The sequence below is a fragment of the Elephantulus edwardii genome, unplaced genomic scaffold, assembly GCF_000299155.1.
Source record: "Elephantulus edwardii isolate Elephantulus edwardi_28Jun2011 unplaced genomic scaffold, EleEdw1.0 scaffold00002, whole genome shotgun sequence".
In the NCBI taxonomy this organism is placed as follows: Eukaryota; Metazoa; Chordata; class Mammalia; order Macroscelidea; family Macroscelididae; genus Elephantulus; species Elephantulus edwardii.
Window position 1 is genome coordinate 25,262,720 of NW_006399752.1, and position 15,298 is coordinate 25,278,017.

At 38.7% G+C, this 15,298-nt stretch overlaps 1 pseudogene; it reads right to left on the reverse strand.

Moving 5' to 3' along the window:
• Positions 1-6,512: 6,512 nt before the first annotated feature.
• On the reverse strand, positions 6,513-7,460 carry LOC102843838 (annotated as a pseudogene).
• Positions 7,461-15,298: the final 7,838 nt, after the last annotated feature.

Genomic DNA, 15,298 nt, shown 5'->3' on the forward strand with positions numbered 1-15,298 from the left:
GGAGACAAACTTGGTGCAGGTATACATTTTCAGGGGATGAGGGGCTGTGGCAGGAAAGCTGCTCCTAGTCGATATTAACTGTTTTAAACATAAATCAGTCAAAACATATTATCAGAAAAGTAGGTGAAAATGTCTATCAAAGTCCTCTGTGGTATCCTCAACACACACAGAGGACATGTTCCCAATGTGTGATATATACTTCAAGTATATTTCCTATACATAACAATTGTCACATTACAGAGAATGCCTAGCAATGTAATAAAACCTGTCATTAAAAAAATAAAAATAGCAAATCATCATGAAGTAAAATTCATATCAGGTTTACAAAAGTGGTTCAACATTAAGAAGACAACAATAGTAATTCACCACATAAATAAAAGAACCATATGATCAATGTAGAAAAGTCATTTGGCAAAACCCCATTATTGATTCCTGATTTTAAAAATAAAACAAAAACATGTAACGGAAGGAAAATGGAAATTCTTCAACACAATTAAGAACATATACACAAAGTCAACATCAAGCATTAGTCTCAATGGAGAGAGACTGGAGGCATTCTCCCGGTGAATGGGGACCAGACAAGGTTCTATTACCACTCCTATCTGACACTAAATCCTTATCAAAGCTATTAGGCAAGAAAGGAAAATGAAAGGCTCTTGAGTTTGCCAATAAATAAAACTTTGCAGATAATATGATTCTAAAAATAGATTTACAAAGATCTTACAAAGAAGAAAAACCAAAATAGATGTCAGAAATTGCACTAGAATGAAGAGAGACCAAAACAAAGTGAAAAAATGCTGAAGTAAAAGAAATAGAATATTTCAAAAGAAATACAAAGCAAAATATAACACAACGTACAAAGAGATAGTGTTAAATAACAAGGGAAGAGCACACTTGGCATTTCTCAGGTTGAAAGAACTGAAAAATCAAAGTCTGAGTTTCAGTGTTGAAGGATTATATGGGCAAAATATTGAAAATATAGAAAGAATCAATAGAAGAAGGAAATACAAAATCATTGTACCAAAAAGAATAGATACTGAAACAATTTAAGAAGTAGCATATGATCAAAACCCAATAAGGAATAAAGGAGATATTTAAGCTGCACTAAATAGGGGAAGAGGGGAGACCCCTGAAATTGATGGACCAATTGGCATATTTCAACAAAGAGATGTAAAACAAAACAAAAACAAAGAGATGTAGCTCTGGACATGCTTGCTACTCTTATGCCAGGAAATTTGGAAGATAGCTACCTGTCTGGAAGAGATCCATCTTTGTTCTCATTAAAATATATATATATTCTCCAACAGAACGTGAGAATGATCAAACAATATAACTATTACATGCAAGTAATATCTTGCTGAAAATTACCAAAAAATCTACTAGAACAATATGTTGATAGGAAATTACCAGAAATTCAAGCTGAATTCAAAAGAGGCCATGACACCAAGGGCTATCATTATTGAAGTAAGATGGAACTTGACTGAAAGCACAGAATATCAGAAAGATGTTTATCTGTGTTTTGTTGACTAATCAAAAGAATTTTGACTATGTGGATCCTAAAAAATGTATAGTTACTATTGAGAAGAATGAGCACCCCAGAACAGTTAATTGTGTTCATGCAAAATTTAATTGGGCTCATGCAAGACTGAGAAGCTGTTGTCCAAACAAAACAAGGGAACACTGCATGGTTTAAAATCAGGAAAAGGGTACATTAGGATCATATCCTTTCTCCATACCTCTTCATTCTGTATGCTGAACAAATCATTTGAGAAGCTGAGCTACATAGAGAACAATGTGGCATCAGGACTGGAGGAATACTCATTAGCAACCTGCATTATGTAGATGACACAGTCTTGCAAGCTCAAAGTGAAAAGGACTTGAAACACTGGAAAAAAATCAAAGACTACACTCTACAATATGGATTCCATCTCAAAATCAAGAAAACAAAAATTTACACCACTGGGCCAATAGGGCAACATTGTGATTGTTGTTGTCAGATGTTGTCAAGTACGACTCATAGTAACACTATGAACAACAGATCAGAACCCTGTCCTATTCTATGCCATCTTTATTTCAGACATACTAGAGCCCATTGCAACAGTCACTGTCAGTCCATCTCTCTGACGAACCTCTTACTTTTCCAAGCATGATGCTACTGTCCATCAGAACCAATCCATGGTTTTTTAAATTACTTCCTATGCATCAGAAAGTTAGACCGTGAATAAGGATGGCAGAAGAAGAATAAATGCCTTTGAACTGTGGTGTTGGAGAAGCATACTACTAAACATTCATGGATGCCAAAAGCACATGGTCATCTTGGAGGGAGTGCAACCAGAGTCCTCCTTATAGACAAGGATAGTGAAGCTTCACCTCATATACTTTGGGCATATTTCAAAAAGGGCCAGTCCTTGGAAGAGAACATTATGCTGGAAAGGTAGAAACTCAGAAAAGACAGGAAGACCTCCGACAAGATGGATTGACACAGTGACTATAACAGTGGACTTGAGCTCACAAGGATAGCACAGGATACGGGAAGATCAGTTGTTGACAGGGTCACTGTGAGTTGTTAGGCAACTTGATGACATCCAATAACAGCAACATCCATAGAAATAGATCTTTTTCACATTCTGCTTCTCCTTTCAGTAATAATGGCTTTTGATCACATGCTACTTCCTAAAATGGTTCAGTGTCACTAATTCTTTTTGGTACAGTGGCTCTGTGTATGCCTTCCACCTTGATCATTTGATATTTTTTTCCATAGAATCCTTCAGAATTCCAACTGGAGGTTTAAACTTGCTCTTCAGTTCTTTAATTTCTTTGAAATGTCAAGTGAGTTCTTTGCCCCTTTGCTTTCCTAACTCTAAACCTTTGTATATTTCATAATACTTTGCTTACAAGGGTGTCAGTTTCAAGACTAATGTGTGCCTGATGTAAGAAAAAGTATTTTCAGTTGCTTCACATGCACTTGAAAGTTGAACAGCACCTAACAGCAACAAAATACATAGAAAACCCAAAGACTAAACAAGAAAATAACTGAAACTCATTGAAAGATTCCACAAAATAACAGTATAAAATCAACATATAAAAACTACATGGTTTCCGCTAAAGTAATAGTGAATTCTGATAAAGAAAACCACACCACTTACAGTAGCCACCCAAAAGATTAAACATTTAAGAATGAACCTAGCCAGAGACACAAAGACCTACAAAAAGAAAACTACAAAACACCACTATAAGAAAGCAAAAGAGGCGAACATAAGAAGATTATTCCATGCTCCTGGACAAAAATATTTTAATATTGTGAAAAATACAGTATTGCTAAAATTAATCTACCTATATAATGTAATTCAAATCCATTCTTCATTGTTAATAGTATTATTCAGAGATGGAAAAACTAATCACTAACTTTGTACATTGACAGAAAACTGCCACAATTTCAAACTGGTTTTAGAAGAGGCTGTGGTACCAGGGATCATTGCGGATGTCAGACAGATCCTGGATGAAAGCAGAGAATACCAGTAGAATGTCAATTTGTGTTTTATTGACTATGCAAAGGTATTTGACTGTGTGGATCACAACAATCTATCACTAGCATTGAAAAGAATGGGAATCCCAGAACACTTAATTAGGCTCACACAATGCTTATACATAGACCAAGAAGCTGCCCAAAAGGAGCATGGGAATTCTGCATGGTTTAAAATTCAGGAAAGGTTAGTGTCAGGGTAGTATTCTTTCTCCACACCTATTCAATCTGTATGCTGAGCAAATTATTCAAGAAGCTAAACTATGAAGAATGTGGCATCAAGATTGGAGGAAGACTTATCAACAATCTGTGTTGTGCAGATGATCTGTGTTTGCTTTCTGGAAGTGAAGAGGATTTGAAACACTTGCTGCAGATGATTACAGACTAAAGCCTTCATTATGGATTGCACCTCAGCACCAAAAAGACAAGAATCCCCAGCAACAATAGCAAAGTTCAACAAGGCAGCAAACAACAAATGCTGGTGAGGTTGTGGAGAGACTGGAACTCTTATTCACTGCTAGTGGGAATGTAAAATAGTACAGCCATTATGAAAGGCCGTCTGGCACGTTCTTACAAAGTTGAAAATAGAAATCCATTTGACCCAGCAATTCCAATACTGGGAATATACCGTAAAGAAACCAGAGACACAACTCAAACAGATGTATGCACACCCATGTTTATTTCTGTGTTGTTCACAATAGCAAAGAAATGGAAACAACTCAAATGCCCATTAGCAAATGAGTAGAAAAACTAGGGTACATCCACATGATGGAATATTACACAGCACTGAAAATCAGTAAGCTCATAAAACATTACACAGCATGGAGGAGCTTGAGGGACATTATGTTGAGTGAAATAACTCAGCATAAAAGGACAAATACTAAAATAAAATTAAAAAATTTTAAAAAAAGGACAAATACTTCTAACATCGTTGTTATAAAGTAGGACAGACATGGGTGGAGGGGTTGGGGAGAGAATGAAAAAAGAGTGGAATGAACACTGCAATAGAACAGATGAAGGGATAAACTGTTAAAAAGAAATATATAATTATGGAACCAGGGGTGCATTGCAGGGTGGGCTGGGGAAGGGGTGGGTGAGAAAATGTGCAACAGTGAATTAAATAATAATAATTTTGGAGCTCTGGTGGCCTAGTGGTGAGAAACTGTGCTGCAATACTTAAGGCACGTAGTTTGGATCCCCCAGCTGCTCTGTGGGAGAAGGATGGACACTCTCCTCCCATGCAATAAACCTACTCTGAAAACCCACTGGAAGATCAACTATGGGTTGGTGCTGGCTCTATGGTACACAACAACAACAACTAATAATAATTTTTAAAAAGACAAAAATCCTTAGCACAGGACTGATAAGCAACATCATAATAGATGAAGAGAAGATTGGCATCATCAATGATTTCATCTTACTTGGATGATGAAATCCACTTGGGTCCAGAGTTAGCACCCTTGATATCCTTGATCTCCTTGGTCAGGAGATCAGGAGATGCATTAAACAAGTCGGCTGTGAGGGACCTCTCCAAATTACTGAGGAGCAATAAAGTCAGTTTGAAGCCTAAAGTGTACCTGAATCAATCCATAGTCTTTTCAATCATCTGTTATGCTTCTGAGAGCTGGAAAATTAATAAAGATGATAGAAGAATGAATGCCTTTAAATTGTGGTGTTGTAGAAGAGTACTGAATATCCCATGAACTATCAAAAGAAAAAGAAATCTCTCTCAAAGAAAGTACAACCACATTGCTCTTTAGAGGCTCACGATAAAACGTCATCTCACATACTTTGGACATGTTGTTAGGAGTGGTTATTGTTTGGAAAGAGACATCAAACTTGGAAAGGTAGAGGGTCAGTGAAAGAGAGGAAGAGATTCAATAATGGATTGACAGACACAGTCACTACGGCAAGGTGTGTCAGAGATTATGAGGATGGCAGAGGATAGGACAGGGCTTAGATCCATTGTTCTTAAAGTTGCTATGAGTTGACTCAAAGACACCTAACAAAAACAACTTTGGTGGCATGGTCCACAGAAAATTGAGCTGCTGACCCAGAGACACAGAAGAATTCTCCGTTTTGAATACAGCAGTAACTCCTTAAATGAAAGTTGGTCAGTCTCCTCCCATTTGTTGTTGTTAAGTGCCATCAAGTCAAATACAACTTACAGTGACCCTATAAATAACAGATCTATATCTTTTGCCATCCTCATCATCTCTGATACACTTGAGCCCATTGCTGTAGTCACTGTGTCTGTCCACTGCAAAGAGGGCTTTCCTCTTTTGCTGACCTCTTTTGCTGACCCCTTCCTTTTCCCAGCATGCTGTTCATTTCCAAAGAATAGACTCTCCTAGCAATAAAAAATTTGAGGTGAAGCTTCACCTCCTTGCCTCCAAGGAGCACTCTGGTTTCACTTTCTCTGAGACACAGCTGTTTGTTCTTTCGGCAGTCCATGAGATATTCAGCCCTCTTCCCTAAGAACACTACTCAAAGGCATTGATTCTTCTCCTTATTTATTGTCCATCTCATAGGTGCATAGCCATGATTGGAAAGACTATGGCTGGAATCAGATATACCCTAGTCTTTAGACTGGCATCATTGCTCTTCAGAACTTTGGAGAAGTTCCTGACAGCAGACTTTACCAATGCAATACGTCTCCTCATCTCCTTACTGCTGATGCCAAGGATGTTGATTGTGGATCCAAGCAAGATGAGAGAAAAAAAATCTACATTAAAACCTTTTTGCTTTCGGAATGCTTTACATTTCCACAGAATAGAAACTAAAATAACCAATTATACAATTAGACACAAATACAGTTTTCAAGGTTGTTTTGCCCGTACACATGAGTATTGTCTAGAACATGTCTTCTTTGTAGCATCTATCCCTGCCACACTTTGTTTGGCTGAGTTCACAAATCTGTTGTAACCTATGGCTTCCTTGATATCTTTCTGGCTCTCCTCTCCTGCTATGCTTAATTTCCGGGCAGTTATTAAAACCATCTGCCACTGCTACAGCTGCTGCTTGAATCACCATAGCTACCTTCGTTTCCTAGTTTGGCAAAATATTGACCTCCACCACCATAAGGGCCAGAGCATCCGCCTCCTAAGTTTCCTCCCTTCATGGGTCCAAAATTTGAAGATCGATTGTTGCAACTGATAAAATCACTGTAGCTTCCACCACCTCCAAAGTCGATTCCATCATTACCAAATCCATTATAACCATCCTCATTGCTTTCATATCCTCCACCACCACACCTGCCACCAAAGCCACCTTATACACTGAAGGTTCCTCCTTGACCAAAGTTGTCATTTCCACCATAATCACTTCCATCGCCACCACCAGAGTTTCCAGAACCACTTTGATCTCTGGCTGGAAGAGGCACTGGCCATGTTTTGATTTGCTAGGGCTTTCCTTACTTCACAGTAGTGACCATTTGGTCTGGTATTTCTGACTGACGATTTTATCTACAGAATCATGGTCATCAAAAGTTACAAAAGCAAAGCTCCTCTTCTTGCCAGTGCGTCAGTCAGTTTTCAATCACTTCAATTTTCCCATACTTCTCCAAACAATCTTCTAATTCCTGTTCTTCAGTATCTTATTTAATTCCACCAACAAAGATCTTTTTCACAGTTAAATGGGCATTTGGTCTTTGTGAATCTTCTGTTGAGACAGCCGTCTTAGGTTCCACAACCCTCCCATCCACCTTGTGGGGCCTGGCATTCATGGCTGCATCCGCCTCTTCCACATTTGAGTATGTAACAAACTCAAGTCCTCTGGACAGCTTGGTATTTGGATCTGTCATTACCACACAGTCCATGAGCATCTCCCATTGCTCAGAAAGGCTCTTCAGACTTTTATCTGTTGTTTCAAAGCTCAATCCTCCCATGAATTGTTTCCATGGCTGTTCAAGCTCTTTAGAAGACTCTAACTTCAACATAAGAGTGGTGGAAATAAACATTTTAGTGATACTCCTTTGGAAGTGTTCTCTAAAAGAAGCAAAAATTGTTGACAAATTTCATTTTTTGCTCCACCTATCATTATATTCCTCATTGGTACAGTGATGAAATTTTTGTTTTCTTGATGTCAAGATGTAATCCATGTTGAAGACTACATTCCTTGACCCTCTGTAGCAAATGCCTCAAATCCTTCTCACTTTCAGCAAGCAAAGTTGTGTCATCTGCATAATGTCGTTTGTTGATAGGTCTTCCTCCCATTCCAGCCTCAAATCCACATCTATAAGTCAGTTCCAATTTGATGGCAGTGAAAGTGAGTTAACCTTATACAGAAAAGAAAGAGACCCCAGATAAGCAAAAAATTACTAAAGAACAAAAGAAAACCTCACACTTTGCAATCCCAAAACCTACTTCACAGTCACAGTACTCAAGTCAGCTTGGTACAGATACAAAAACCAATGTAACAGAGATGAGAAGCCAGAAATAAGTCCATTTGCCTATGAACAGCTAACTGTGTGGCTCTTTGACAAAGAGCCAAAATCTACTATGTTGGGAAAAGACAGTTTTTAACATACGGTGCTGGAAGAACTGAATTTGTGGAAAATAAAACAACTTCTATTCTTCATACCATATACAAAAAACTAACTCAAGATTGATCAAAAACCTAAATGAAAAGCCTGAAATTGTAAGATCCTAAAAGAAAACCTAGGGGGAAACTTAGGGATCTCTGGTGCCCAAGCCATAAGAAACTATATTATAATTCCAATGGCACATAGTTCAATTCCACTAGCTGCTCCACAGGAGGAGAATGGACAATCTCCTCCCTTGAGATATACTGCCTCTGAAAACCTGCTGGAGGGTCAGCTATGGGTCAGTTCCAACTCAACGGCACATATCAACAAAAGAGGAAACTTACAGGTCCTAATCTATAGTATAAATAGACTATGAAACATAACCAAACAAATGCACAAACAGTAGAACATAATCAAGATTATCCAAACTACAAAAGCAGTAGTTACAATATGGAGGTGGCAGTGTCCAAGACTGACTTCCACCCACTTCATAAAGGGGAACTGCCCCCATCAATTATATCCATAGTGACAAATAGCCACTCCTCAATCAAACATGCCACTACCTCCCCACCATACTCCTGTATATCTTTCTACCAATCATTCAGGTCTGATATGTGTTGTTGACTCACAGACTTTACTCACAGTTGTGGTGCTAAGAACTGGGTTTAATAGAGAAATAAATTGGAGAGAAGAGGAGGCAAAGAATATCACCCAATGTAAGTTCAACTTTAGTCCAGCAGCTCCAAACTAGATTAATGGCAAAACTCAATTTCTCAATTAGTAAAAGTCCCAGTTCAGTTCAGTAGCACAAATCCAAATCATCCAGTCAGGTTTGCTTAGAAGTAGTTATAAATCAGCTTCTCCTTCAATCATTCAGCAAACAAAACCTTTAACTGTGGCCAGCACAAATGCAAGGAAGCTTGCCACAGTCTCTCCATGATCTCTCCACCGCTGATGTTGCCAGGGTCTTGCTCTACAGTGTGGAAAGGAACACTTTCTTACATGTTTCACAGCTGTTGATGATTTACAAAATCATGTGTCCACAGTTAAGGTAGCTGGAGACCAGTGGGGGCTAATGTAATGGCCAAGAAAACCATCTTTTGAACTAATGCCACAGGACACAGTGACTGCACCAATGGGCTCTGATGTGTCAGGAAGTGTGATAATGGCACAGAATAGGACAGAGTTCAGATCTATTGTTCATAGGGTTACTGTGAGTCGCACTCAACTCGACAACACCTAACAACATCATCTGTGCAACAGAATATGCCTTTAAAAGAATAAAAAAAGAATCTACATACTGGGGAAAAATATTTGGCAATGACATATTTAACAAACAATTAATCTCTAAAATTTTTAAGGAAAAAATTCCAATACCTCAACAACAAAAATGATTACTTAATTTTTAAGATGGGCAAGAGACATGAAAAGACTTATTAACAACAATATTCAAATGGCCAAGAAATGTTCAAGATCATTAGTTGTTGTTATTACAAATTTGTTTTAACTCAGAACCACCCTATGTACAACAGAACAAATCCCTATCAGATTCTCATAATCTTTGCTGTACTTAAACCCATTGTTGCAATCATTGTGTCAATCTATCTCTTTGAAGGTTTTTCACCTCCTTTCCTGACCCTCTACTTTTTGAAACATGATGTTCTCTTTTAAGGGCTAGTCTCATCTGATAACATAAGTAAAGTATGTGAAATATCATCCTTCTGTTAAGCAACACATTTGAATGCACCTTCCATTACAGAGTTGTTTGTTCTTTATTTTATTTTATTTTATTCTTTTTGTATGAGTGTACCGTCAAATCAGATCTGACTGGTACAGGAGGAGATTGTCCCTCCTTCCCCAGCAGAGCATCTGGTGGATTCGAACCGTGCACCTCTGGGATTGTAGTTGCAGCTCCTTGCCACTAGGCCACCAGAGCTCCCCTGAGTTGTTTGTTCCTATGGAAGTCATGTTGTTGTGTGCCATCAAGTTGGAACAGATCTATAGCTCACCCTCAAGCAGATTTTCACAGGCAATTAATGGCATATGAGGAGATTGCCCTTCCTTTTACCATGGAGTATATGATGGATTAGAACCATTGGCTTTTGCCATTGCAGCACAGCTTTTTACCACTAGGCCACAAGAGCTCCCTATGGCATGTATGGTATATTTAATATTATTTGCCAATACCACAATACAAAAGCTCCAATTCTTCTTTTTTGTTCATTGTCCAAACGTCAATGCATATGAAGAAACTGAAAATACTATGATTTGGACCAGGTACAATTTAATATTTAAACTGGCATCCTTGCTCTTCAGCACTTTGGGGAGATCCTTGACAACAGGTTTTTCCAAAGCAACACATTAAGCATCTCCCATACTTGGAGCTCACTGTCTAAAGAGGGCAGTCCTTGGAAAAATGCTTCAAGCTGGGAAAGATGGAAATTCTAAGAAGGAAAGGAAAACTTTGACAAGATGGTTTGACACACTGACTATAACAATGGGCTTAGGGATAGCAGAGATTATGAGGAAGTTATAGGACAGGACCAGATTCCAAACTGTTGTTCACAGGGTTGTCATGAGTCATGATCAACTTGACAGCACATAACAATAGATTGAATAAATATGGTAAAAGGATATGTGAAATTTATCTTTCAATATGACTTTTCTAGTGATTGTTTGAATTCTTCCTCTGTTTTTCATTCCCTGCATACTATACCATATGATGATCTGATTCAAAGTGGCCAAAGCTTGTCCATCTCACCTCACTAATGCTTAGTATGTCTATATTCATGTGTTCCATTTATTTTTAACAATATCCAGTTTTCCAACACTCAGCTAAGTACATTCCAAGTTCCAATTGTTAAATGATGTTTGTTATTGTTTTTCCTCATTTCAACTGATTTCCAATTTGGGTTCTACCACTACACTACTATAATTATCCTCTTTCTTTAGTGTTCATAGAGTTTTCAAAGGCCTGTTTTTTAGGAAGCAGATGGCCCATCCTGTTTCCTAGTCTATCTTTATCAGGGAACTTCACCAAAACCTATCTACCATGGGGAAACCCTCATGGCATTATATACACCAGTGGTCCAGATTTCAGTATCACAGTAACCCCAAATTATCTCAATACAGCAAACTGACAAGTGCTGTACCACTTAGACCAACTTTTTCTCCAAATTCAATTAATACCACCTTACACTTGATTGCTAACACAATCAGAAACACTGAAACCATTTACAACCAGCTTTCAAGTAAATAAAAAACACTTAGCTTCCAGAATTCAACTGCTCCAAGCTGGAGGCTCACCCTCAGGCAGGACACAACCAACTTTTAAATACAAAGGCCCAAGGAGCTCTGGTGGCCTAGTGGCAAGAAAATGCATTGCAATCCCAGAAGTATGCAGTTTGATTCCACCAGATGCTCTGCTGGAGAAGGAGGGGCTATCTCCTCCTGTACCAGTCAGATCTGATTTGATGGTATACACACAAAAAAAATTAAAATAAAAATATATTTTATAAAATAAATACAAAGCCCCACCCAGCAGTTTCTGTTTGCTTAAACAGAAGGCACCCCATCCACATCTGACTGTTAACAAAATCAGAAACAGTTTACACTTGATTGCTAACACAATCAGAAATGCCCAAACAGTTAACATTTTATTGTTCTCATGCAGAACTTGGACCTGGACCAGGAGGCTGTTGTACAAACAGAACAGGCGAGCACTGCATGGTTTGGAATTGGGAAGGGAGTGTGCAAAGGTTATATTCTCTCTCCATACCTATTAAATCTGTATGATGAGAAAATCAGCTGAAAAGCTGGACTCTATGAGGAGGAGTGTGGCATCAGGATTGGAGGAAAACTCATCTATAACAATCAATATGCAGATGACACAACCTTGCTTTCTGAAAGTGAGAAGGGCTTGAAGTACTTGTTTCAGAAGATCAAGGAATGTAGCTTTCAGTATAGATTGCATCTCAATGTCAGGAAAACAAAGATTCTTAGCACTAGACTGATAGGTAGCATCAAGATGGATGGAGAGGAGATTGAAACTGTTAACAGCTTGCTCTTGCTTGGATTCATAATTAACACCCTTAATACTAGCAGTCAGGAAACAAGGAGACACATTGCACTGGCAAAATCTGCAATTAGGGACTTCTTCAAATAGTTGCAGTGTAGTGACGTCAGTTTAGTGAAAACTAAAGTGAGTCTGATTCAGGCCATAGTCTTTTTGATTATTTCCTATGCACCTGAGAACTGGACAATGAATAAGGATGACAGAAGAAGACAATTTTGAGCTGTGATGTTGGAAAAGAGCACTGAACATTCCATGAAAGGCGAAAAGAACAAACATATGTCTTGGAGAGGGTGGAGCCAGAGTGCTCTATGAAGGCAATAAATGATGAGGCTTTGCCTCACACACTGTAGACATGTTGCTAAGAGATTCTATCCCTTGGTGAAGAACATGATGCAGTAAAGGGTGGGGGGTTGGTAAAAGAGAGGAACACCCTCAACCAAATGGATTGACATGGTGACTATTGGGCTCTTGAGTGTCAGGAAGTGTGAGGATGGCACAGGACAGAACAGATCTTTGGCTCATAGGGTTGCTATGAATCATGCTCAACTTGATGGTGCCTAACAACAACAACAGCCATTGTTTGACTTTGCTATGTAGATGGGTGAGAATCATGAATGGATTGTGTTAGCCTATGCATAAGGGGATTGGCCAGTCTCAACAGTCTACTAGGGGATTGCCTAGTCTCACTATTGAACTGAGCAAGCCAGCAGCAAGACACAGACAGAATTTCTGGTGCTACTGAAGAAGACTCAAGAGAATCTAGGATGCCCTTCTTGCTCTAGCTACACTTATGACAGCAACACCTATGGCCAAACTGGAAACACGGCTTGAGATGGGACATTGAGGGGGAGAGAGCCAATGTTGGCACGACTGATCACTTTATTGAACAACTAGGGGTGGGAAGCCAATATTGGCAGGACTGAGATCTTGGGAACACCGGCCTAAAGCCATGACCCTCAAGGCTGTGTTATCTGCATGAACATTTGAAGAGCTGTCTTGACTGTATCCTGTTATTAATCTGAATTATAACTTTTTACTTCCCCCAATATGGTACTGTGTAGTCTGTGAGCTATTGCACCCGATTTTGGACCCAGCATAACTATAAGATTGGTGTTGAGATGAGTAGAAAGAGGTACAGGGGCTTGGCAGACATGTATGACCACATGAGAATTAGTTTTGTTACTGATGCTGTGGCAGGGACAATTCCCATTTGTAAAGTTGATGAAGGTCAGATATGGCTGTCCCCACATGGATTTTGTTCTTTTTATAGGATACAATTCCAATGCATACTTTTCCTGATTTTAAACCACACAACATCCCCTTCTTCTACTGTTCTATGTAGAGGTTCTGTATAAACAAAATTAAGTGGTCATCATTGATGTGAGTAGCTGGAGCAGGTCACACTTTGGATTTTAGATTCCATCTAGTCCTAACAACTGTCACAAGACACAGCATCATCAGTCTCAAATAGTATATTACCTGCCATAAGGCATGCTCCCCTGAAAACCTAAAATTATGTATATAAAATGATATATAACTATTTAAGATATTATCATCAAAGATTGGAAGGAGGAGTGGAATCCACTTCCATAATAGTGTGCCTCCGGAAATCCTATGAACCTGGAGAGAGGATGAAAGGTAAGTGTCGAGGAATCTCCTTCATAGGGTTGCTATGAGTCGCCTGCAACTCAACGGCACTTAACAACAACAACATCATCAAAAGAAGAGAGATTGCTTGCTAGGCATCTAAGAGTTGGGCAATAACTAAGTATGAAAGAAGAAAAATCAATGCCTTTGAATTGTAGTATGAGAGAAGAGTATTGGATATACCATGGATGGCCAAGAGAACAAGCAGATCTGTCCTGGAGAAGGTCAAACCACATTGCTCCTTGAAAGTAAGGATTTTGAAACTTTGTCTTACATACTTTGGGCATGTTGCCAAGAAAGACCAGTCCTTGGAGAAGGACATCATGTTTAGAAGGTTAGCAGCTCAGCAAAGAAGAGGCAGACCCCAGATGAGATGGATTTATACAGTGACTGTGGCAATGGAGTCAGGTATGTCAGAGACAATGCGTTTGGCTCAGGATATGGCAGGGTTCAGGGATATTTTTCACAGAGTCGACAAGAGTCATAGTCGATGGCACATAACACCAAGAAAACATAATTTTTTATTCTTTTAAGATCACAAAACTTATTTTACACTAGTAAAATCATCTGAGTGTGCAGTATTGATCTTTCAATCTATTGTTCAGTCTTTTCCTAGTTGCTGAAGCACAGGAATATTCCTCTAAGATCTCTCAAATAAACTTTAAAATTGACTTCTCAAATTCACAATGTGGCTGCTGTCTGTTAGGTGCTGTCAACTCGACTACAACCCATATATGACTATGTCTCTAAGAACAATAGCTCTGAACTCTAGCCCTTGTGGCACAATGTATAAGCAGTTGATTGCTCATTGAAAGTTGGAAGTTTGAACCCACCCCAGGAGAAAGGCCTGACAATCAACTCTCATAAAGATTACATCCTAGGAAACCCTTTGAGGTAGTTCTTCTCCATCACATGGCGTCTCTGAGTCAAAATCAGCTAGAAAACATGAAACAGTATGTCTTGAAATATTTGCATACTCAACTTTATTAAGTAAAAACAAACCTAGTATAGATGTCATTGTTAGGACTCTGCCATCAGAAGAAAGAACATGGGTCCATTTCAGAATTGTCTTAGACTAGCACCTTTATTGTTACCTCATAAGACCTAGTTCTGACAAGACAAGATTTGTTATTAGCCATGCTTAACATTTTGTTTAGGTTTCTAATAGTGAAACTGGACTCTGTCAGGGTTCAGATCTGTTGTTCACAGGGCCGCTATGGATTGGATTTGACTCAATAGCATCTAATGACAACAATAGTAAATGAAATCTGATACCAGTGAAACCCCAGTTCTGCTTGAGAAATATAGTAGTGGAGAAGGTCCTTTCCTTGGAAGCAAAGCAAGAAAATTGACAGGCACACACCTAATCCACTGCTTCTGTCACCTTTTGTGTATTCACCCATAGCTTGTTTTGGCAGCTCAGAGGAAGACTTACAGAGAAGAATATTTTGTAGAGAAACTCTCACGATTTATAAAGTCAGCTTTCTATGGATATCTTTCTCTCAAGATTTATAAAGCCAGCTTTCTA